Source organism: Trichosurus vulpecula, chromosome 1 (genome assembly GCF_011100635.1).
Source record: "Trichosurus vulpecula isolate mTriVul1 chromosome 1, mTriVul1.pri, whole genome shotgun sequence".
In the NCBI taxonomy this organism is placed as follows: Eukaryota; Metazoa; Chordata; class Mammalia; order Diprotodontia; family Phalangeridae; genus Trichosurus; species Trichosurus vulpecula.
Window position 1 is genome coordinate 173,423,885 of NC_050573.1, and position 22,923 is coordinate 173,446,807.

The window sequence follows — 22,923 nt, forward strand, 5'->3', positions numbered from 1 at the left end:
GGCTGTTCTCCATGCCTGGAACATTCTCTTTCCACCATTCCACCTATTGTCCTCCCTAACTTCCTTTAAGTCCCTTCTAAAATCCCTTCTTTTGCTAGAAATTTTCTTCAGCCCCAATTAATTCTAGTACCTTCCCTCTCTTAATTATTTCCTATTTGTCCCATGTAGATTGCTTGCTTTATCTGTATTTGTCTCCCTGATTAGATTGTAAGCTCCTTGAGGGCAGGGACGGTCTTTTGCCTCTTTTTGTTAACACTGTGCCTGGCACATAGTAGGAGCTTAATGAATGCTTACTGTTTGATTAACTGAAGTAGGAAGAGCCTTGGGGCAGGGATCAATTAGGAGGCTGTTGCAGTAATCTCATGGATAGATAATAAGGGCTTAAATTAAGGTGGTAGCTCCGTGAGTCCAAAGAACATTCATTACTTTTGCCCCCAAGGCCTTATAAGTTCCCTTTGGGGGGATCACTTGTCAACATGTGAATCATCAGGTATACATAGTGTCTGTCAAGTTGGCAAGTCTGTGTCACATCCTGGGCATGTCATTTCTTGGGATGTAACATCCCAGATTTCTCTATTCTTGAAGGCATTTCAACAATTGGCTGCCTTGTTACCTCTCAACAGGGAGTCATCAGTCACCATTACTCACCTCTTCTTCCTCTGACCCTTAGAAGATGACCTCTTACTAGTGGCTTCTGTGAATCTACGTCATTCCTTACTTGGAATACACAAAGTTGTTTCCTCTGACCAGACACAGATCATTAGTCCAGACCATGCTTCATATCCTAACTAGCCATCTACCTTGGTCATCTTTCCATCCAGTATGGCATAGCATTTACCACATTCTCTCTTTGCCCTTTTTTCCCTCTCCTGGAACATACTACTTTGCTACTATTGTTCCTAGAAAACTCAGGTCAATTGACTGTCCTAAGGATCTTCTGTCCATCCCTGTGACTCTCCTGGCATTCCTGCCTAGGACTGTCTCACTTTTATATTTGTATAGCCTGAGGTTCTAAGCATTCTCAGTTCTAACATGGAGCTGGCCTTGAGGGGTCTTTGAGCATGCCCAGTTTGTCTAACAGGTAACTTGTCTAATCCCAGTTCTCCAGACAGAGAAGTTTCACTAGCTTTAAAACTCAGTTTATAGAGCACCAAGGATTAGCCCTAATTTCCAATCCCTTCTGGCTTGGAATTTTCTCAATTTATTTATTTATTTATTTTAACATCACCTAGTGAAACCAATCACCTTCTACCCTGAGCCTATCCCTGAGGTCTGTGACATGATTTTGTGACAATGGTCCTGGGAAGGAAAGGCTTCTCTCCTATTTTTTTTTTTTTAGTTTGTACAAAGGAAGAGAAAAATGCCAAGAGGGCAAGGAAAAATCTGGAGTTCTGTGGCAAGGAGATATAATTAGATAATTAGATTTCTTTTTGCTTATTAACCCCTATTTCTATCTATATTAGGACATGTCAGGGAAGTGGGAATTGTCAGCTAAAAACATCTGAGCAGATCCAGTGGGATGAGCATCCTAAATAAATCAAGCTTCAGACATTTGTGGTAAATATGAGTTTGCCATCACAGTTAATTAAAAAGCTAGTCGAGAGAGCTATAAAAGAAACAAAAAGATAAAGAATTGCATTTCTAGCTTCAAGCAAGTATAGAAGACAAGAATTTTGCAGAGACCTGCAGATTATGTTTATAGATTTCCCTTCCAACACCAGGTAGCATCTACCTATTTTGATTTTAAGTGAAAGGGCTGGAGGAATATATTTCAACTTTTCAGAATATTAGGAAGGATGAAATGTTTCTTGAAAGAAAGAAGTACTTCTAGGAGGAAACAATGAAGAAAAAGGATACTCTTAGGCAGAGGGAAATCCTGATTTTGGGTCAAGAAGTTGGAAGATGGCTAAAAAAAATAAGATAACTTCTATGGCAGGGTAGCTGGGCATTTCAGGAAGAATGAAAGTCCCCACTGGAGCAAACTTTTTAGCTTTAGAGCTAGAAGAGACCTTAGTGCAAGCCCTCATTTTTTAGACCAGAAAACTGAGAACCAAGGAAAGAAAAGTAATATATTCTTTTCCCATATTTTAGTACTTGATTTTATACTATTTTGTGTTGCCTCTTATCTTTTCATGATTTTAGTTGTGTGTGTCCAAACAAAAATATAAGCTACTTGAGGGCAGGAGTATTAATTCCCAGAAATAATAACAGATAATGTTCACTAATATTAAAGGAGGGTCCTACTCCCACTGGTTCATATGCATTCAACAGCTTATGAATCTTCTGCCTCCGGACCGTTATCAAGGCCAAGGTGCAGCTCCATCATTAGAGCCTGAATGGAACCTTTAACACCCAACTTAGAGTTCCCTCTCCTCTGTGAACTACCTCCATTTCTCCATTTGGGTCATGATTTTCTAGAGGAAGCCTTTCCCATCTCCTTCTAATTCTAGTGCCTTCCCTTTTAAAATTATTTCCTATTTATCTTGTATAAAGTTTGCACATATTTGTTGTCTCTCCTATTAGATTGTGAGTTCTTTGAGGGTAGGGATTGTATTTTGCCTCTTTTTGTATCCCTAGCACTTAGCTCAGTGCCTGGCACATACTGGGCACTTAAATATTTATTGATGCTAATTGTAATTGTCCTTCATCTGTGTAAAAGTGTCTTTTTGTGTAAGAAGGTCCATAATATAATTTCTACGTCAATATGCCGTCCCGAAGATTACTTTGGGAACAAACAACTATTTTTTTGGGAAGAGGTTGTGCGGGAGTGGGGAGTAAGCAGGAGATGAACCCCCGGAAAGTGAGGTGATTTTTTTTTAATATTAGTAACTCTAGGAACTTTTAACTCTCAACTAAGAGCCTTTTTCCACTAGATCACATACCCTGAAGGAGTCTGAATGGGAGACTGGTTATCGTAAGCCTTGCTGGCAAGGTTACTCAATAGCGCTTATTTATAGAAAGCATTTATTTATAGAGGGTGGAACTTCTATAATAATGAACCACTGACATTTTCCCCCAGGTCATTTTCCTTGTTGCAACCCGAAGGTAAAATGATCCACATTAATACCACAGCCCAGTCCGCCAGGCTAATGCAAAGGGCAAAAGTGGGAATCCCCGCAGCTCCAGGCAGACCTCAGCGTGCCAGGAGGGTGGAGTGAGCAATGCCTGCTGCAGATAGCCGGAAACCCAGCCACTGGCTTTTGGCTGGAACCCTGACCCCAGGCCCAGAGCCCTGGAGGAGGAGGAGCTGGAGCTGGTCTGACCCAAAGGCGACCTTCTGGGGAGAAACTAGCCCAATCTTCTCCGGGAGAAACTTCTCTTTACTCTGCTCGGCGTGCAGAGGGACCCAGGAGCCTACCGCGGGACTGCGTGCGGGGCGCCGGGGCGGGTGGAATCCGCAGATGAGGGCAAGTGGGATATGTAGATCGGGCGGCTCCAGTTCAGTAGAGAAAGGAACCATTCCCTAAAGAGCAAAGATCTTTCCCATCTGTCGGATGTGGGGAAGATGGTTTGGGGTTCTCTGAGTCCAGGATTCTGAAGCCTGATGTCTCTGTCTCTCTCCCCCTCCATCTCCTTTTCTCCTATTCTCTTTCTCCTCTGCCCCCTCCCCGTGTCTCCTCTCTCTCCTTCCCCTCCTCCCTCCTCTCCCCTGCATTTTCTCCCCTCTTATCTCTCTCTTCTCCCTCCCCCCCCGCCCCCCGCCCCAACTATGTGAGTGATTCTCTAGCAGAGACATCACTTTCTTTGCCTTCCTGAATCTTTCCATGACTTTTTGGGTCTTGGACATTCCATGTCCCGCCCCCCCCCCACCCCGTCCCCCCGTCCCCGTCTTGTCTTTCTTCTTCTTCCCTTCTCCATCTCTACCTGTATGCGTATACAGGAAATATCACTGCTAGAACCTAGCACACCCTGTAGGGACAGTGGTATTATTTTTAGAGAAGAGGTAATAAAAATTTTGCTGAAAAGCTAATTTATTAAATAAATAGTCAACCAAATAAATGTTTTTCTGGGTGGTTGATGTGACTAAGAGCAACTCAATTCACTTTTCTGTATCTCAGTTTCCTCATCTGTAAAATGAAGAAAATGGACTCAATAGCCTCCAAGCTTCCTTCCCACTCTAAATCTATGATCCTATGATCTTGAGACCTTTTATAGTCCCGTGGGGACTCTCAGACCTGGGCCCCCCCTTACCCAAACACAGGATGAATGTTAAGGTTTGCTGTTGCTTCTGGGAGAAGAAATAATCTCCACTATTTGGCATTTTAAACCTGTCACAATCCAATTACCTGTCCAGACTTATTACACATTATTTTCCTTTGCCTGGAAAAGGAAATGGCAAACCACTCTAGTGCCTTTGCCAAGAAAACACCACGCCCAGTATTGGTGTGTTATAGTTCACGGGGTCACAAAGAGCTGGACATGACTGAACAACATGCAACCTTTGAAAACTTATTACAAATTGCTCCCCTTCACACACTCTTCACACACTGGTTTACTTTTTGTTCTTCATGAGAAAATTCCATCTTCCATCTCTGTGCTTTTGCACACACATGCTCTAATGTCCTTGTAATTGTAATTGTTGTTCAGTTGTGTCTGGCTCTTTGTGACCTTATGTGCGGTGTTTTTGGCAAAGATACTGGAGTGGTTGGCCATTTCCTTCTTCAGCTCAATTTACTGATAAGTAAACTGAGGCAAACAGGATTAATTGACTTGCCCAGTATCAAGAAGCCAAATTTGAACTCATGAAGTTGAGTCTTCCTGGCTCCAGGCCTGGCACTCTATCCACTGTGCCACCTAGCTGCTGGTGGCTAGAATATCCTAGTTTCCTTCAAACCTCATCTCAAGACCACCTCCTATGTGAAGCATTTCCTGAAACTCCTCAGCTGCTAGTGACACCCATGCACGCCAAATTGCTTTGTATATTTTTGTATTTATTTAGCTATGTACATATTTTCTCTGATAGAATAATCCCTGAAAGCAAGAACTATATTAATTCTTGTCTCTTTATTACCAGCGCCTAGCATAGTGCCTGACACACATTTTTGGTAGGCTGACCCTCTGATTTAATTGGTTTGGGAAACAACCAGGGGGAGAATGCCCATTACCAGTGCAAATTATTACCTACTCTGCAACTTAAAGTCTTAGAGAATGGCCTGGTGCCCTCAGAAGTCAAACAACAGGATCATAAGGACCTAGATGTGGATTTGAAAGAGACCTCATTGGCCATATACCCCAACCACTTCATTGTCCAAAGTTGTACAAGTAATAAGCATCAGAAGTAGCATTTTAACCCAGGAATTATTTTTTAAATTTTTATTTTGTATTTATTTTTATTATTTCTTAAATTTTTTTGAGTTCCAAATTTTTTCCCTCCTTCCAACTTCTCCTCCACTCGTTGAGAAGGCAAGATGATGTCAATTATACATGTGAAATCATGTAAAACTTATTTCTATATTAGCTATGTTGCAACAAAAGTAAGAAAAATAAAGAAAGTGAAAACATTATACTTCAATTTGTAATCAGAGTTCATCAGTTCTCTCTCTGGAGGCAGCATGCTTCATCATGAATCCTTCAGAATTGTCTTGGATCATTCTATTGATCCAAGTCTTTCACCATCGATCATCCTTTCAGTATTGCTGTTATTATGTACAATGATCTCCTGGTTCTGCTCACTTCACTTTGCATCAGTTCATACAGGTATTCCCAGGTTTTTCCTGAAACCATCCAGTTCATCATTTCTTGTAGCACAATAGTATTTTATCACAATCGTACAACAATTTGTTCAGCCATTCCTCAATTGATGGGCATCCCATCAGTTTCCAATTCTTTGCCACCACAAAAAGAGCTGCTTAAATATTTTTGTGCACATAGGTCCTTTTTAAAATCTCTTTGGGATACAGAACTCGCAGTGGTATTGCTGGGTCAAAGGGTAAACACATTGTTATAATCCTTTGGGCATCATTCCAAATTGTTCTCCAGAATGTTTGGACCAGTTCACAACTTCACCAACAGTGCATTAATGTCTCCCCTTTTCCCCATCCCCTCTACCTTTTGTCATTTTCTTTTTTCTGACATGTTAGATGAGGTGGTACCTCAGAGCTTTTTTAATATGTATTTTTCTTATCAATAGATTTAGAGCATTTTTTCATATGACCATAGATAACTTTGATTTCTTCTTCTGAAAACTGCCTGTTCTTATCTTTTGACCATTTAACAACTGGAGAATGACTCATTCTTATTAATTTGACTCAGTTCCCTACATATTTGGGACATGAGTTCTTTATCAGAGAAATTTGCCTTAAAATGTTTATCCCTGGTTTCCTGCTTTCCTTCTAATTTTGGCTGCATTGGTTTTGTTTGTGTAAAACCTTTTTAATGTAACGTAAATCAAAATTATCCATTTTACTTCCCATGATCTTCTCTATCTCTTGTTTGGTCATAAACTTTTCCCTTATCCATAGATATGCCAAGTAAAATTTTCATTGTTTTTCTAATTTGCTTATGATAATACCCTTCATATCTAAATAATATACCCATTTTGACCTTTTTTGGGATGCAGTGTGAGATATTGATCTATGCCCAATTTTGCCAGACTACAGTTTTCCCAGCAGTTTTTTCAGTTTTTTTTTCAAATAGTGAGTTCTTGTCCCAATAACTGAGGTCTTGGGTTTATCAGACACTAGATTACTGACCAATTGGCATGTGTTTTGCATGACGCTGGAGTGTAATTGGCTAGAAGTTTGCATGGTATTGATGTTGTATCAGAATGATGTTTAATTTTGAGGGCAGTGTTTGTGTGACACTGGCATGTAAGTGGCATGTTTGCATGTAACCAACGGGATGTTTGGGGACACTGGCATGCAATCAAAAGATGTTTGTGTGATATTGGCATGAAGTATTGTGACAGAGGGTTGTGTCTATATGACATTGGTGTGTGATTGGTATGATATTGGTGCATAATTGGCACAGTACTTATGTGATGACAGATATATGACCTAGCAATGACATAGCCATGACTTGTGTTCCTGTTAGCATCTCTCCCCCTCTCTGGTAGTAGCCTTTTCACAGTCTTCTAGATCCCAGAAGGCTTCCAGATATCTAGTACAAACAGGCAGTGGAAGAGCCCTTCCTCTCCCCTGCCTAGTTCTCATCAGGTGCAGACCCGTCCTTCCTGCCTCAATGCCAACCCTCCCCGCCTCCTCCACCCCAGACCCAGGGCCCTGCTCCATTCTGACACTGGAGCGTAACTCTTTAACAGTTGTTGGTTTGGAATACTCTTCACATGGGCCATAATAGACAATTGTTCATTTGAAATATAAGCATTAGTTGGGTTCTAAACATACCTTAGCCCTGCAAATAATGAAGTCACATTATAATAATGAAAAGTTGTTCATCTTTCTCCTTTTACTATTTCATTCCATAGGAGAAAACCAAAGCATCAATGCAATTTTTATTCAGGACATCACAACTAAAAGCAAGCATCTAATGAATGTCATACCATCAAGATTTGTTACCTAATTCACCTGTGTTGGTCTTCCTCCGCATTCTCATGCATTTTAGGAATGACATACCTGGGATATCATTGGTGTTGGATGCTTTCAATGAGGAATCCCCTTTGCCAATATAGATCAGCGTCTTCTTTGTAACATATCTTAGGAAATTGTGTCAAAGCAAAGTTCTGTCCCCAGCAAATAACCTAAGAAAACATTTTCCCCAAAAAGAACATCATCACCAATTAATGGCAGCACATTAATTTAAAGAACTGTTTCCTAAGGACAGAAAAATCAGTTGAAAAAGGCCTGACCCCAGATGGATTTCAAGGTAATAATTAACTATTTTTCTTAATGGGGGCTTCCAATAGTAATCATGACAGAAAAAAACACACCTTTGCATTTTCTCAGGGAATTGTTGTGTTCAGTCAACAAGCAGACGAGCATTTTACAGCTAAATCAGCCAGGCATGTAACTTTCTGTTCATATTCCTGGGGCCAGGCGTTATACACACTGAGTAAAAGAATGCCATTTTTGTTTATTTTGCTACCTGTGTAGCACTGAGCAACTGGTTAAATTTTGTGGCCTGTTAAGATGTTTTTATTCTTATCTACAAAGCTGCATTCCCCGGGACTCTTTCCCTTCCCCAAAGATGCAGCTATACTGGTTACCAGGGTTCCCTTTGTGAAAATTCCCATGCTTTTTGGAATATTTTTGATCTAAGCTACATTTACCCCCTGGGAGACACCACCCTTCATCCTGACCATTTGACCACTAAAGAGGGGTCATTTAGTCCAGTAGCAATGGGAAGAAGAATGAGAAAGTGACCTCAGGTAAGAAGTGAGAAACTGTGCTCAACTTGCTTTGATAAGGATTAAAACATTTATTTTCTTTGCCTCTAATCTTGCATTAAAAGGAGTATCACTGGTAGAACACAGTTTCTCAGGAACCAAGGAACAACATTTTTCTTTATTAACATTTTTAGGCTTAGGAGAGTAGATTATTTCCTCCACCACAAAAAAATGCCTAAGACACAGCAGTCAGAGGCACATACAATGATACAGAAAACAAAACATATCCAAAAGCCCATCACCACACACACTAGATCAAGGTTCTCCTTTCCTGGTACTACTGAAGTTAGCAGAAAAAGGAGGCATTGGCAAAATTAAAAACCTGAAAAGTGAATATGGATGGGCATATTGGAGCTGAGATCACCAAAAACTAGTAAAGTACCCTTTCCCCTCCCCTCCCCACCCTTTCCCTTCAGTCCTCAGGTCTTTATTCATTAAGCTGCTCATGATTCCTAATTTGCATATTTTTAGAGCTACCTCATCCTAAAATTATAATCTGTCATAATTGGTATGTTCTTTGTATACATCCTTATTGTCAAAGGGAAGGGCTGTTAGGGGAAGCGTCAATGAATAACTTGTAATACACAGAGATAAAACAGGATGGAGGTTTGAACCTTGGTCCAAAACGTTAGGTTGTTTTTTTTTTTTAATCCTTAACTGGTGCTTGATATGATTGAGAAAGAATCTTATTGTTTTGATTTTTATCTTATAGCTCTTCAACTGCAGAAAATATGGGAGGGACTGACCATCCCTCTAGGCTGCAGGAGTCCTAAACAAATGGTCTTAGGTGGCATGAGCAAGCTGGGTGGATTCAGGATGCTTTTCTCAGAGGTGAGTAGCTTTCTGCAGTGTCCTTTTCTTTTGGAAGCTGGTCTGCCCTTGGTGAGGTTGAAGGTTATTGATTAGCCATAGTATCTTTCCTTTTCTTTTTTCCTCCTAGCATGGAGTTGTGGTGGGGTATAGGGTAGCTAGGGAGTAGGTATTCCCAGTAGGAAGAGAAAGACACAGTTTCGGAAGCGTGGCTACTCCCATATTCCAAAGTTGGGAACAAGAAGAAGAAGTCCTCCCAATTGTTTTTGCTTTCTACCTTAAACTACCCAGCCCCCATCACTTCCTACCTCTGTGATCTAGGTAAAGTTATTAGGGAAAGTCTATAAATCTCAGTTTGATCATTTGTAAAATGAGGAAGTTAATATCTAATGTATACACAGGTACTATGTAAACACAACAACAGAATAATCTTTATGGAAATAAAGACAAACCTAAATAATTGGAGAAATATTAATTGCCCGTGGGAAGCTGAGACAATATAATAAGAATGACGATGCTACAATACTATCTAAATTAATTTACTTATTCAGTGCCATACTAATCAAACTACCAAAGGATTATTTTATAGAGCAGACAAAATAATAATGAAATTCATCTGGAGGGACAAAAGGTTAAATATTTTAAGAGAAATAACAAAAAAAAGTGGAAAGGAAGGAAGGTAGTGCCAGGTTATACTATAATTATACTAAAGCAGTGAGGTGGCACAGTAGATAGAGTGCCAGGCCTGGAGTCAGGTAGACTCATCTTCATGAGTTCAAATCTGGCCTCAGACACTTACTAGCTATGTGACCCTGGGCAAGTCACTCAACTGTTTGCCTCAGTTTCCTCATTTGTAAAATGAGCTGGAGAAGGAAATGGCAAACCATTCCATCATCTTTGCCAAGAAAACCCCAAATGGAGTCATGAAGAGTCAGACACAACTAAAAACAACTGAACGATAATTATACTAATCTCAAATTATATTACAAATCAGTAATTGTTGAAATGATTTGGTACTGGTTAAAAAATAGAATGACAAGTTAGTAATATAGCATACGACAGTAGCCTAGTGTTTAAAGAACCCAAAGAGCCCAGTTACCTCAGTAAGGACTCACTTTTAAACAAAAACTACTGAGAAAAGCAGTCTGGCAGAAACCAGTATCTAGATATATTGGTAGAGAGCTAGATCTATCCATCTAGATGGAACAATATCTCATACTTTATATCAAGACAAGCTTAAAATGGATACATGGCTTAGATATAAAGGATATGAAGGATGGCATCATAAGCAAATTAGAGAAACAAGGAAGAAATTCCTTTTTGGATCTATGGATAGGGGAAGAGTTCACAACCAAACAAGGAATAGAGATCACAGAGGAAGAAAGAGGAAATGTAAAAGTTCTTGCATGAACAAAACAAAAAAATTAGCTAAAATTAGAAGGGAAACACAACTGGAAAAACTATTTGTAGCAAATTTCTCTGATAAAGGTCTCATTTCCAAGATACATAGAGAACAAATCTGAATTTATAAGAATAAGTCATTCTCAATTAGTAAATGGTCAAAGCATATGAACAGCCAATTTTCAAAGAAAGAAATCCAAGTTATTAACAGCCATATGAAAAATGCTCCAAATCATTAGTAGAGAAATGCAAATTAAAGCAACTTTAAGATTCTATCTCACACCCATAAGATTGACAAAGTTGACCGAAAAAGGGAATTGACAAGTACTGGCGGGGCTGTGGGGAAACAGGCACATTTGTGCACTGTTGGTGAAGTATGAATGGTCCAGCTAGTCTAGAAAGCAAATTGGAACTATGTCCAGAAAATCACCCAAATGTTCACATCCTTTGATTCAACTATGCCACTATTAAGCATATATACCAACAGATTAAAGAAAGAAGAAAAGTACCGTTATGTATATTTTTTCTTCATAGCAGCTTTTTTTTTGTAATAGTAAAGAACTGGAAATCAAAGGGGTGGTGGTGGTACACATTAATTGGTAAATGGCTGAATAAATTATGGCATGTGAATGTAATGGTATACTCTTGTGATGTAAGAAATTATAAAAGGGATGGTTTTAGAGAAACTTGGCAAGACTTGTATGAACTGATGCAAAATGAGGTGAGCAAGGATACCAGGAGAAAAATGTGTGTAATAACAAAATCATTGTAAAGACATCCAACTTCTAAAGACAAGGACTCTGATCAATGTAATGACCAACCACAATTCAAGAAGGATGATTAAACATACTATTCACCTTCTGAAAAAGAGGTGACAGACACAGGATGCTGAATGAGATATATATTTTTGGACAATTTGGGAATTTGTTACATTTGACTATTCATATCTGTTACAAAGCTGTTTTCCTTTTTTTTCAATGGTGGGAGGGAGGTAGGTGAGGTAGAAGGCAGAGAAAATAATTTTTCATCAAATGAGAAAAATTTTTAAGTAAAATGAAGGATTTAGATGAGATACCTCTGAGGATCCTTCTAGATCTAAATCCTTGACCTTATGATTCTAAAAAATTTAAGGTAATAAAGTAAATGCAAGTTGTTATTGTGGATCTTCCCACCAGAATGGCCGCAGGCTTGAGTAGATTCCCCTGAGATTGTCCCTGTCTTAATCTCTAACCGTTGAGCAGTCTCAACATTGCAAACCTTGAAGTTTGTTATATAAATGAGAGCTATCATAATAATGATAATGATGATAATAATAACAGTAAATATAATAATTGTTATTATTCTCAATTTATAATTGATAGAATTCAGATAGAAATGTCCTAGGGCAAGTTGCTAGCCTATTATTTTTCTTCTTTGTTGGATGTTGATGGACCCTTGAGCAGGTGGTTTAAAATGACCACTTTTTACAATTGAATAATAATATTGGAATGTAACCTCATCTTCTGTAGGCTTGCTGAAAGCTACTGCTGGACAACTCTGGTAGCAGACAGGACATGGGAATAGTATGTATTTCATTCTGCTCCCACAATTTAGATTTCTTCTGTTAAATCTCTATATTTTAGGACTTTTGTATTCCATGTAGTGTGGGGGTTATGAGTATTCAGTATGGCAACATTTACTTACAATGTAATTATTAATATAGTGTTGTAATCATCATCATCATCATCATATGCTAGGACTTAGTTCTACTGGCCTGGGGTGGGCTTGGAATATAGGGATGCCAAGGAACTGCATGCAAGTGAATGCCAAATACTTCTATTTTTCTTATCTCATGATTTGAACTTGATGGCATAGCTTTGACGGTATTTTGGAGCTTCAGGGGAGTATTTGCCCTGACCAATAAGACAATTCTATTGCAATTTTGTCTATTTTACTGTACTATTCTACTGCCCTATCCCACTGCACGCAAATTTGTCTATTCTTCCGCAACTTGTCTATAACACCAACAAAGTTCCTTGTATCTTAAAACAAAAAAACACTTAAAAACTCAATCCTCTTTATTCGCTCTGTGTTCTGCTCCTACAACCCCTGGCTTTTTTCTTTCTATAGTACTTATCCTCAGCCTCTAGTTCTAGCCCCCTGACCAGCTCTGGGCCCTCTATGCCATCTAACCCTGCTCTTGATTGTGGAAACTCCAGAGACTGAGGGGAGAGGGAGAAATGATAGGAGTACAGCAGTAAGATATTTTACCAGGTTCTGAGTCTGGACACACTTAGGGAGTTTTTCTTGGGAAGGGGGTGGGGTTACTACTCACTGCACAATGTTGCCTTGTGATGACTTGTTGCAGATTCAGGCCCCCAGCACCTTGTGGCTAAAATGCATGAGTTGGCACCAGTTCTTTGGAGGGGTACACCCTCTAACCTTCAGCAATCCAGGACTAGTACATAATGTCCCCTTGGGTTTTTCCTTTATTGCCCCTTTGTAGGAAGGAGAAGTTAATTTCCAGTTTATAAGCAGCGTGTTACTCCATGAAGCTGTTTCAAGTGATTCATCAATCAACAAATATTTACTCAATGTCCATTTAGATCATACGTCATGGTCTCTAAAACCAGAAGGAAGCTTTAGAGATCGCCTAGTCCAACTTTCTTATTTCACAAATGAGGAAACTGAGGCCTATAATGTCTAATTAACTTGGCCTGAGGCACACAGATGATAAGTAGCAGAGCCAATATTCAAATCCAGCCTGACTCCAAAATCAGGTTTCTTTCCACTACAACAAGTTGCCTCTCACCACCTACTGTGTGCAGAACACTGTGCTGGGACTTAGGTGAGATGCAAAGCTTGCATAAGACATAGTCCCTGCTCTCATGGGACCCTTACAGACTAGTAATGAGAGAAGACACCAGTACAGAAAATTATAATACATAATATTGCAGGATAAGCTCAAAGAAGTAATGAATCAGTGATGCAGAGAAATGCATTCTTAGACATGGACAATGTATTAATTTGACATATTCTGCATTGTGTATTTTTTTTTACAGGAGAGAACTTTTTTCCCAAGGGGGTGATGGTGCCAGGTTAGTGGGTAATAATCATCATAGAGAAGGGCATTAATAAAATATTATTTAAATGCCCAGAGGAAAAAAAAGAGATGGAACAATTTTGTTATTACCTTGTTAAATTAAACATGACAACTAGCATGTCTATAGCACTTTAAGGTTTGCAAAGCACTTTATATATTCAAGTTTCCTCACAAAACTCTAGAGATAGGTGCTATTATTATCCCCATTTTACAGGTGAGTTTATTGAGACAAACAGAAGTGAAGTGACTTCTCCCGGGTTACACAGCTAGGAAGGGCCTGAGGCTAGATTAGAACTGAACTTTTTCCATTTCCTAGACCAACACTTCATCCACTACATCACTTAGCTACCTAATAGTATATGTTTCTTAAAAATAATAAATTAATATATAATAAAGATATAAATATAATATATAAACAATACAATATAACTATAGATATACTATAGAATATAAAATAATAAAAATAAAAAATAAAGTATTATATTATTTTAAAAAACCCCAAACTTGTTATTTATTTAATATTTTAGTTTTCAACAGTGATTTCCACAAGATTTTGAGTTATAAATTTTCTCCCCATCTCTACCCTCCCCCCACTCCAAGATGGCATATATTCTGATTGCCCTGTTCCCCAGTCAGCCCTCCCTTCTGTCACCCCACTCCCCACCCCCTCTCCTTTCCCCTTACTTTATTGTAGGGCAGGATAGATGTCTATGCCCCCTTCCCTATATATCTTATTTCTCAGTTACATGCAAAAACAACTTTTTCTTTTGAGCATCTGATTTTAAGGCTTTGAGTTCCAAATTGTCTCCCCTTTTCCCTTCCCACCTACCATCCCTAAGAAGGCAAGCAATTCAACATAGGCCACACATGTATCATTATGTGAAACACTTCCACAATACTCATGTTGTGAAAGACTAACTATATTTTCCTCCATCCTATCCTGTCCCCCTTTATTCAATTTTCTCCCTTGACCCTGTCCCTTTTCCAAAGTGTTTGCTTTTGATTACCTCCTCCCCCTATCTGCCCTCCCTTCTATCATCCCCCTTTTTTATCCCCTTCCCCCTCCTTTCCTGTGGGGTAAGATACCCAATTGAGTGTGTATGGTATTCCCTCCTCAAGTCAAATCTGATGAGAGCAAGATTCACTCATTCCCCCTCACCTGCCCCCTCTTCCCTTCCAACAGAACTGCTTTTTCTTGCCACTTTTATGTGAGATAATTTACCCCGTTCTATCTCTCCCTTTCTCCCTCTTTCAATATATTCCTCTCTCATCCCTTAATTTAACTTAATTTTTTTAGATATCATCCCTTCATATTCAACTCACCCTGTGCCCTCTGTCTATACATATACATATATATATATGTGTGTGTGTGTGTGTGTGTGTGTGTGTGTGTGTGTGTGTGTATGTATGTATGTATGTATATTCCCTTCAACTACTCTAATACTGAGAAAGGTCTCATAAATTACAAACATCATCTTTCCATGTAGGAATGTAAACAAAACAGTTCAATTTTAGTAAGTCCCTTATGATTTCTCTTTCTTGTTTACCTTTTCATGCTTCTCTTGATTCTTGTGTTTGAAAGTCAAATTTTCTATTCAGCTCTGATCTTTACACTGAGAAAACTTGAAAATCCTCTATTTTATTGAAAATCCATATTTTGCCTTGGAGAATTATACTCAGTTTTGCTCGGTAGGGGATTCTTGGTTTTAATCCTAGCTCCGTTGACCTCTGGAATATCATATTCCAAGCCTTTCGATCCCGTAAGTTAGAAGCTGCTAGATCTTGTATTATCCTGATTGTGTTTCCACAATACTCATATTGTTTCTTTTTGGCTGCTTGCAGTATTTTCTCCTTGATCTGGGAGCTCTGGAATTTGGCGAGTTTTCTTTTTGGGATCTTTTTCAGGAGGAGATCAGTGGATTCTTTCGATTTCTATTTTACCCTCTGGCTCTAGAATATCAAGGCAGTTTTCCTTGATAATTTCTTGAAAGATGATGTCTAGGCTCTTTTTTTGATCATGACTTTCAGGTAGTCCAATAATTTTTAAATTATGTCTCCTGGATCTATTTTCCAGGTCTGTGGTTTTTCCAATGAGATATTTCATATTGTCTTCCATTTTTTCATGCCTTTGCTTCTGTTTTACAATTTCTTGATTTCTCATCAAGTCACTACCTTCTGCTTGCTCCAATCTCATTTTTAGGGTGGTATTTTCTTCAGTGGTCTTTTGGACCTCCTTTTCCATTTGGCTAATTCTGCCTTTCAAGGCATTCTTTTCCTCATTGACTTTTTGGAGCTATTTTGCCATTTAAGTGAGTCTATTTTTTAAGATGATATTTTCTTCAGTATTTTTTGGGTCTCCTTTAGTAAGTCATTGACTTGTTTTTCATGGTTTTCTTGCATCTCATTTCTCTTCCCAATTTTTCCTCTACTTCTCTTACTTGTTTTTCCAAATCCTTTTTGAGCTCTTCCATGGCCTGAGACCAATTCATATTTTTCTTGGAGGCTTTTGATGTAGGCTCTTTGACTTTGTTGACTTCGTCTGGCTGTATGTTTTGATATTCTTTGTCACCAAAAAAAGATTCAAGAGTCTGAATCTGTGTACTTTTTCACTGCCTGGCCATGTTCCCAGCCAACTACGTGACCTTTCAGCTTTTTGTCAGGGTATGACTGCTTGTACAGTAGAGAGTGCTTTGTCCCAAGCTTTAGGGGCTGTGCTGCTGTTTTCAGAGCTACTTCTACTCCACTGTCACAGCAAGCTCTGCCACACCAGTGCTCCTCCTCCCCCAAGAACCACCAACCAGAATTGTGACCCAGATCCAAGCAGGGCAAAACAGGCCTTGCACTCCTGCTCTGATCTGCCCCTTGGTTCCTACCACTGTGTGAGCCAGGGACTCTGCAAGCAGCTGAGGCTGGACTTCCATTATTGCACCACCTCTGCCACCCCCAGGGCTGGTGGCCAGAGTGCTCTCTAACCCAATCTAGTAATTTTCCCACTAACCTGCTCCATGGTCTTTGGTGTTTGTGGGTTGAGAAGTCTGTTAACTGCCACAGCTCAATGATTCATGGCCCTAAGGCGTTCCCTGGGCCGACTCCAGGCTGGTCTGTCCTGGTGTGGCACATGCTGGGCTGAGCTCCATTCCCAGCACCATCCAGGCTCTCCTGGGCTGGAGACCTGCTTCCCTCTGCTATTTTGTGGATTCCGCAGCCCTAGAATTTGTTCAGAGCCATTTTTACAGGTGTTTGGAGGGATTTGGGGGAGATCTTAAGCAAGTCTCTGTTTTCCAGCTGCCATCTTGGCTCTGCCCCCCAGCAGCTCAGTTTCCTATACAATCCCCTCTCGTTCTTTATATAGTAAAATGTTCATGCTTGTGGTTGACTATTAAGTTCACAATAACAAAAGAAAAAAAAATCTATAAAGTGCATTAGAGAGGTGCAAAGTGCTATGTAAAGAGGACAAGATCCTTAGCTACTGCTTCCTCCATTTCTGTCACAATCCCTTCTTGCTTCAAGTATTCAGTGCTTCCATATATCTCTTTTCCCTTTGTCACCCATTAAAACCTGGTCTGATTAGCTATCAATCATTTTCACCTTAGTATGAATTTAAGTTGTTATTTTTCCTAGGGCATTTATATTTTAAGCCTTTTCTCTAATTATGGAATGAATGGTGGATATTTCTTGTAAAAGCAATTCTAAGCCACAGTGAGCAGATGGAGGTGACTTTTCAAGGCAGGGGGCTTTTCTAAGTGGTCCTGTAATTACACAATAATGGGTCGGTATCCTTGGTAATGTAGTTCTATTTGCAAGCTATGTTAAGACAATTTCCCTCATGTCATGAATAGGTGTTTGTATAGATAACTATAGCATAGTTAATAAGCACATAACAAATGCTTATAGATTGATCGATTAAAGAAAATCTAAGCACTGGGGAGTTGATTGGGGAGGGATGAGAGTTAAAAAATGAGAATCCATGGAAATTGAAGAGATGCCCAGTAACTGAAGAATGGCTGAACAAGCTGTGATATATGAATGTGATGGAATACTATTGTGCTATAAGAAACGATGAAGGGGATAGTTTCAGAAAAACCTGGGAAGACTTATGTCATCTGGCAAGGTGAAATGAGCAGAACCAGGAGAACAATCTACTCAGTAACAGCAATATTGTAATGATTATCAACTCTGAGAGACTTAGTAACTCTAATCAGCACAGCAATCTACAACTCCAAAGGACTCATAATGTAAAATGCTATCCAGTTCCAGATAGAGAACTGATGGACTCAGAGTGCAGATTGAAGCACATTTTTTTCCCTTTCTCATTTTTCTTGCTTTCCCTTCCCACCCAGAACATGGCTAATATGGAAATATGCTTTGCATGACTTTGTGTGTATACTGGGTATTATATTTCTTGCCTTTTCAATGTATTGGCAGAAGAAGAGAATTTGTAATTGAAAATAAAAATAAAAATAAAAATGAGAATTTAGGGTAAAAAATTGAAGGAATTAATTTAGGAATAATTTGGGGGTGATTTTGCTGATTTCAAGTTTACCGAGTATCAAATCCTTCTTTTATCTACGTCTGTACTCAAGTTCTCCCCATATGGAAGGCTCACTCTTCTGACTGTTTGCAGCCTATTCCGTCTTTTAGGCTCAGCTCAAGTCTCTTCCATTAAGCATCTTCTTGCCCAACTCATCTTAATCCCTAGACAAATGTAGTGAGGAGGCATAGGAAGAGAACAGAGATGATGAAAATAATAACATTTTTCCTTGAATTGAAGGTAAAAACATATTTACAATATGTACTTTACATTGTGATATTATCAATGATGGGGTTATCTCCACCAGTGCAGACCGTACAGGTGACAGACAGCTCCTTCTTATCCATAACTCATCAAAGTTTCTTCATAAAGGACTCCTCAATGCACTGGATGGGGAAAGTGTTCCATGGAAGCATTCACTTGTGATGTTTGTTTGACACCTCTTACTGTTGATTTATAGTCAACCCCACCTTCCTTCTTGGTCATCTATGGTCTTGGTGATCTTTTATGCTGGTTCACATATGTAGGTCACTAGAGTCAGATGGTGGTACAGTAGATACAGTGCTGCACTTGCAGTCAGGAAGACCTGAGTTCAAATCTAGCCTCAGACACTTACTAGCTGTGTGACCCTGGGCAATTCACTTAACCTTTATTTGCCTCAGTTTCCTCAACTGTAAAATGGTTATAATAATAGCACCTTCTTCCCAGGTTGTTGTGAGGATCAAATGAGATAATATTTGTAAAGTGCTTAGTACAATGCCTGGTATAATATAAATGCTTATTCCTTTCCTTTTTTCCTTTCTAGTGGTGACTTACTCTCACTCATCATTTGTTTTTCATTACCCTTCGGCTTGCCTGCTTCTAAAAGTTTTGCTAATATGATCTTGGGCTGCATTAATAAAGGCATGAATAAGGGTCGATAGCCTCAATGGACTCTGCCCTCATAAGGCTTACCTGGAGAGTTGTATTCAGTTCAATGAGCCATGGATGTAGAAGGAGAATGATAGGATAGAGAATGTCCAGAGCAGGGCAAACAGAATAGTGAAGGATGCTGAGTCCATGGCATATGAGGATCTGTTGAAGGAGTTGGGGATGGTTAGCCTGGAGAAGAACAGGTGCAGAGTATGCATGTGTGTGTATGGTGGTGGGGAGTTAATGAACCCAGATACCTTCAAGTGTTTGAAGGACTGTCATATGGACATAAGACTAGACTTATTCCATTTGACCTCCAAGGGCAGAACCAGTAGTGATGAGTGTAAGCTGAAAAAAAAACCCCCAAAACAAAAACATCCCAACAAAAACAAAAAACAAACAAAAAAACCCAAATGTGGTGCATTCCCAGGAAAAACTTCTTAACTATTAGATTAATCCAAAAGTGGCATGGCCTGCCTTGAGAGGTAGTGCTTACCCTCTGTGACAATCTGAAAGCAGAGGATAGAGAATCAGTTGTTGTTATGTAGGAATTCCTTTCAGGTATGGGTTGGACTAGATAGCCCCTGGGGTCCCTTCCAACTCTCCAATTCTGTGATGCTCCTGAAATCATGGCATTCTGTAATTTACAACCATACAGCATCACGGGAGGAATATTCGTGTTTAAGAGATGGCCTTTTGCAGCTGCAAGCAGTTGGGGATTATTGAAACAACTGTGTAATTTCCCAAATGCCATCCAGCCCAATCTCCACCTCCCAGTCAATTCTGGGCTCAGTTCATTGTCCATCTGGAGTCTGTCCAAGATAAATATACACTGATAGACTAACTCAAGGGTCTGCCTGTCCATCTACATGTCAGTATCTGGTCATTATGTTTTTCCGCTGTGGATGGTTAGGCCCATGTACTTTTGCATGACTACTGATTTAACTGAAAAGGCTTTTTAATGTTCTGGGGAGTGATACAACCAGCACAATATCTCATCTACGCATAAGAGCCGTGGCAATGAAAGGGAATCCTATTTGGACTCTGTGCGGGACAACTTCCATCTGCTTGAGTAACTGGCCCGTCTTCCCACAGCTAGTAAATGTCAGAGGCAGGATTTGAACTCAGGTCCCTCCTGACTCCAAGTCTAATACTCTTTTGACTATGTCACACTGTTCCAATTCCTTGGGGTAAAGAACATGAACTACTTGAATGAATTGTTCAGTCTTCTTTTCTCAAAGTCTTTGAAAATAAAACAGATTCCTATTCATTTAGGCTGGGGAAAGAGATGTTATTAATTAGATGAACCAGCCCAATCAATTATAAACCCCACCCCCAACCCTCCACCCCCAGATTAAACTAGGGTTGCTAAATATAGAGTTTAGAAGAGGGAGCTACAGGCTGGAAACTATGTCATTTTTAAATACTTATGGATTGACAAGACCCCAATAAAGCAAAAAACTCAGCATCCTATTATACAAATGCAAAGAGTGATATAAGCCCACTCAACAAGTCAACAAGCATTTATTAAACACCTATGTACTAAAAGCTGCCATTCATTCATGTGGAAACTCCCATTTGTTCACACAGAATCCATCCGTTGTTGTTCAGTCGTGTCTGACTCTTCATGATCCCATTTGGGGTTTTCTTGGCAAAGATGCTGAAGTGGTTTGCCATTTCCTTCTCCAGCTCATTTTACAGATGAGGAACTGAGGCAAACAGGGTTTAGTTACTTGCCCAGAGTCTCACAGCTGGTAAGAGTCCGAGGCCAGAGTTGAACTCAAGAAGATGAGTCTTCCTGACTCCATGCCTACACCAACTAGCTGTCCCTCACAATCCGTAGTTAGTAGCAATAAGCTATAGTGAGTAGGGGAGGGGTTAGAGGGGGTGGGCGAGGCCTCACGTGAAGAGGGCATTTGCTGAGCTCTTTGCAGCTTCCCTCTGGGTGTGATAGCATTTTCCTGCAGTCTCCGTTCACTGGATTCTTTCATTCAACAAAACTCAAAGGATATCACTGAAAGTCAGTGCTCTTCCCTTTTATCTGAAGTTTTATCTCTTCTTTCTTGCCTGTACCTGGGACAGTTGGATTTCTGTATGCATGTACTTCTCTGGCATGATATTTCAATGGGAAAGACTTTATGCTTCAAGTACCTGTTCTTCTTTGTCTTGGGAACCCAGGCATGCATTTGTTTAATTTTTCTGGGTGAGCTTGTAATGACAATTGGCAATCGTTCCCTCATACTAACTAGGTGAAAGGTTCTATTGGTTGGAGGGCTAACAATCTACAAATGAGATGAGAGTTCTCAAGGCTCTTTGAAAGTATGATGTTTACTTGTCAGATAATTTTCATAGACCAACCAACACTCATATACAGTTCTAGCTTAAAGCATATTCTAAGAATGAGCTTATTGTAGTTATTTATTTGTTGTATTATTATAACAAGTTTATTATGTTATTCAGAGCAGCTGAGATGCAGCAGGGCTTAGTGGGTAGAAGATTAGCTTTAGGGTACAGAAGACCTGGGTTCAAGTTTTGTCTCTGAAAAATACTATACGTGTGATCATGGAAAAGCCACTTAATAGGACAGCTTTGAAATTTACATGTTGAATTTATTATACACTTAAAAAGGAAGCAACACATTACATAGAGAATCATAATTTTATGTACAATCCTCTTTTTCTGTCTTACTATATATATTGTCATGTTCATTTTATTACTATTTGTTAAATTCAGAATTAAAAAATACAAAATTAAAAACTAAAACAAAAAGCAAAGTCACTTAACCCTTTATTGTATCAAGAAACTATTTAAGACTTTAAGTTTCAGACTTATAAATTGCTGATTTGCTTCAGAGAGAGGAGTTTCCACACTGGGTCTTCCCTTCACTGATGAAGTCACTTTCCCTACCAAATGTAGAATATCTATGATAAGATGTTATTGGTTTATTAAGATGTCATTGATTTTAACTTATAGACTATGACAACCTTTAATGTATCTGTCATTAAATTTTTGTCCTGAAAAATTCAGGGTCTCTTTGACCTCATACTTGCTGATTTCTTATAGAATTTATAATGTGTTGGATGTAATTGCTGGACTATTTCTTACCTCTTCTATACACTAATTATAGTGTGACTTGCATTAAAATTATTTGTGTAGGTCTTGTTTTCCCTAGATTTTAAGCTCCTTGAGGCAAGAATTTGTAGTTGCTATTCAGTTGTGTCTGACTCTTTGTCACCCCATTTGGGGTTTTCTTGGCAAAGATACTGGAGTAGTTTGCAATTTCCTTCTCCAGCTCACTTTACAGTTGAGGAAACTGAGGCAAACATGGTTAAGTGACTTGCCTAGGGTCACACTGTAAGTAAGTAAATAAGTGTCTGAGGCCCAATTTGAAATCCGGTCTTCTTGACTCCAGGCCCTGCACTCTATTCGAAGCACAACCTTGTTTCCCTGAAGGTAAGAATAGTTAATTTCATTTTTGTTTCCCCAATGCCTAGTATAGTCCCTTAGACACAGTAGGTAATTAATAAATGTTAGTTGAACTAAATTAAGGTGGTCACCTATTTTGAATGTTTGCTACTATTGTATTTAAAGCCTCCTTCCGCTGTAGGAAACTCCAAATCAGCCTCAGTATTCTAGGAGTAAAGCAGTCAATATTAAATAGTGTTTTTGTATCTCTTCTGTTAGGACTGTTTGTACTCTTGTCTTTTCAATAAAACCACAGCTGTTTCTCAACTAGATTCTCCTTCCAACTTAAATGGTCAATATATTCCCAAGTCCCTGCCAGTCAACATGTGTAACTCTATGTACTTCAATTTAAGGAATGCCCATTGTCAACTTTGCTATTGA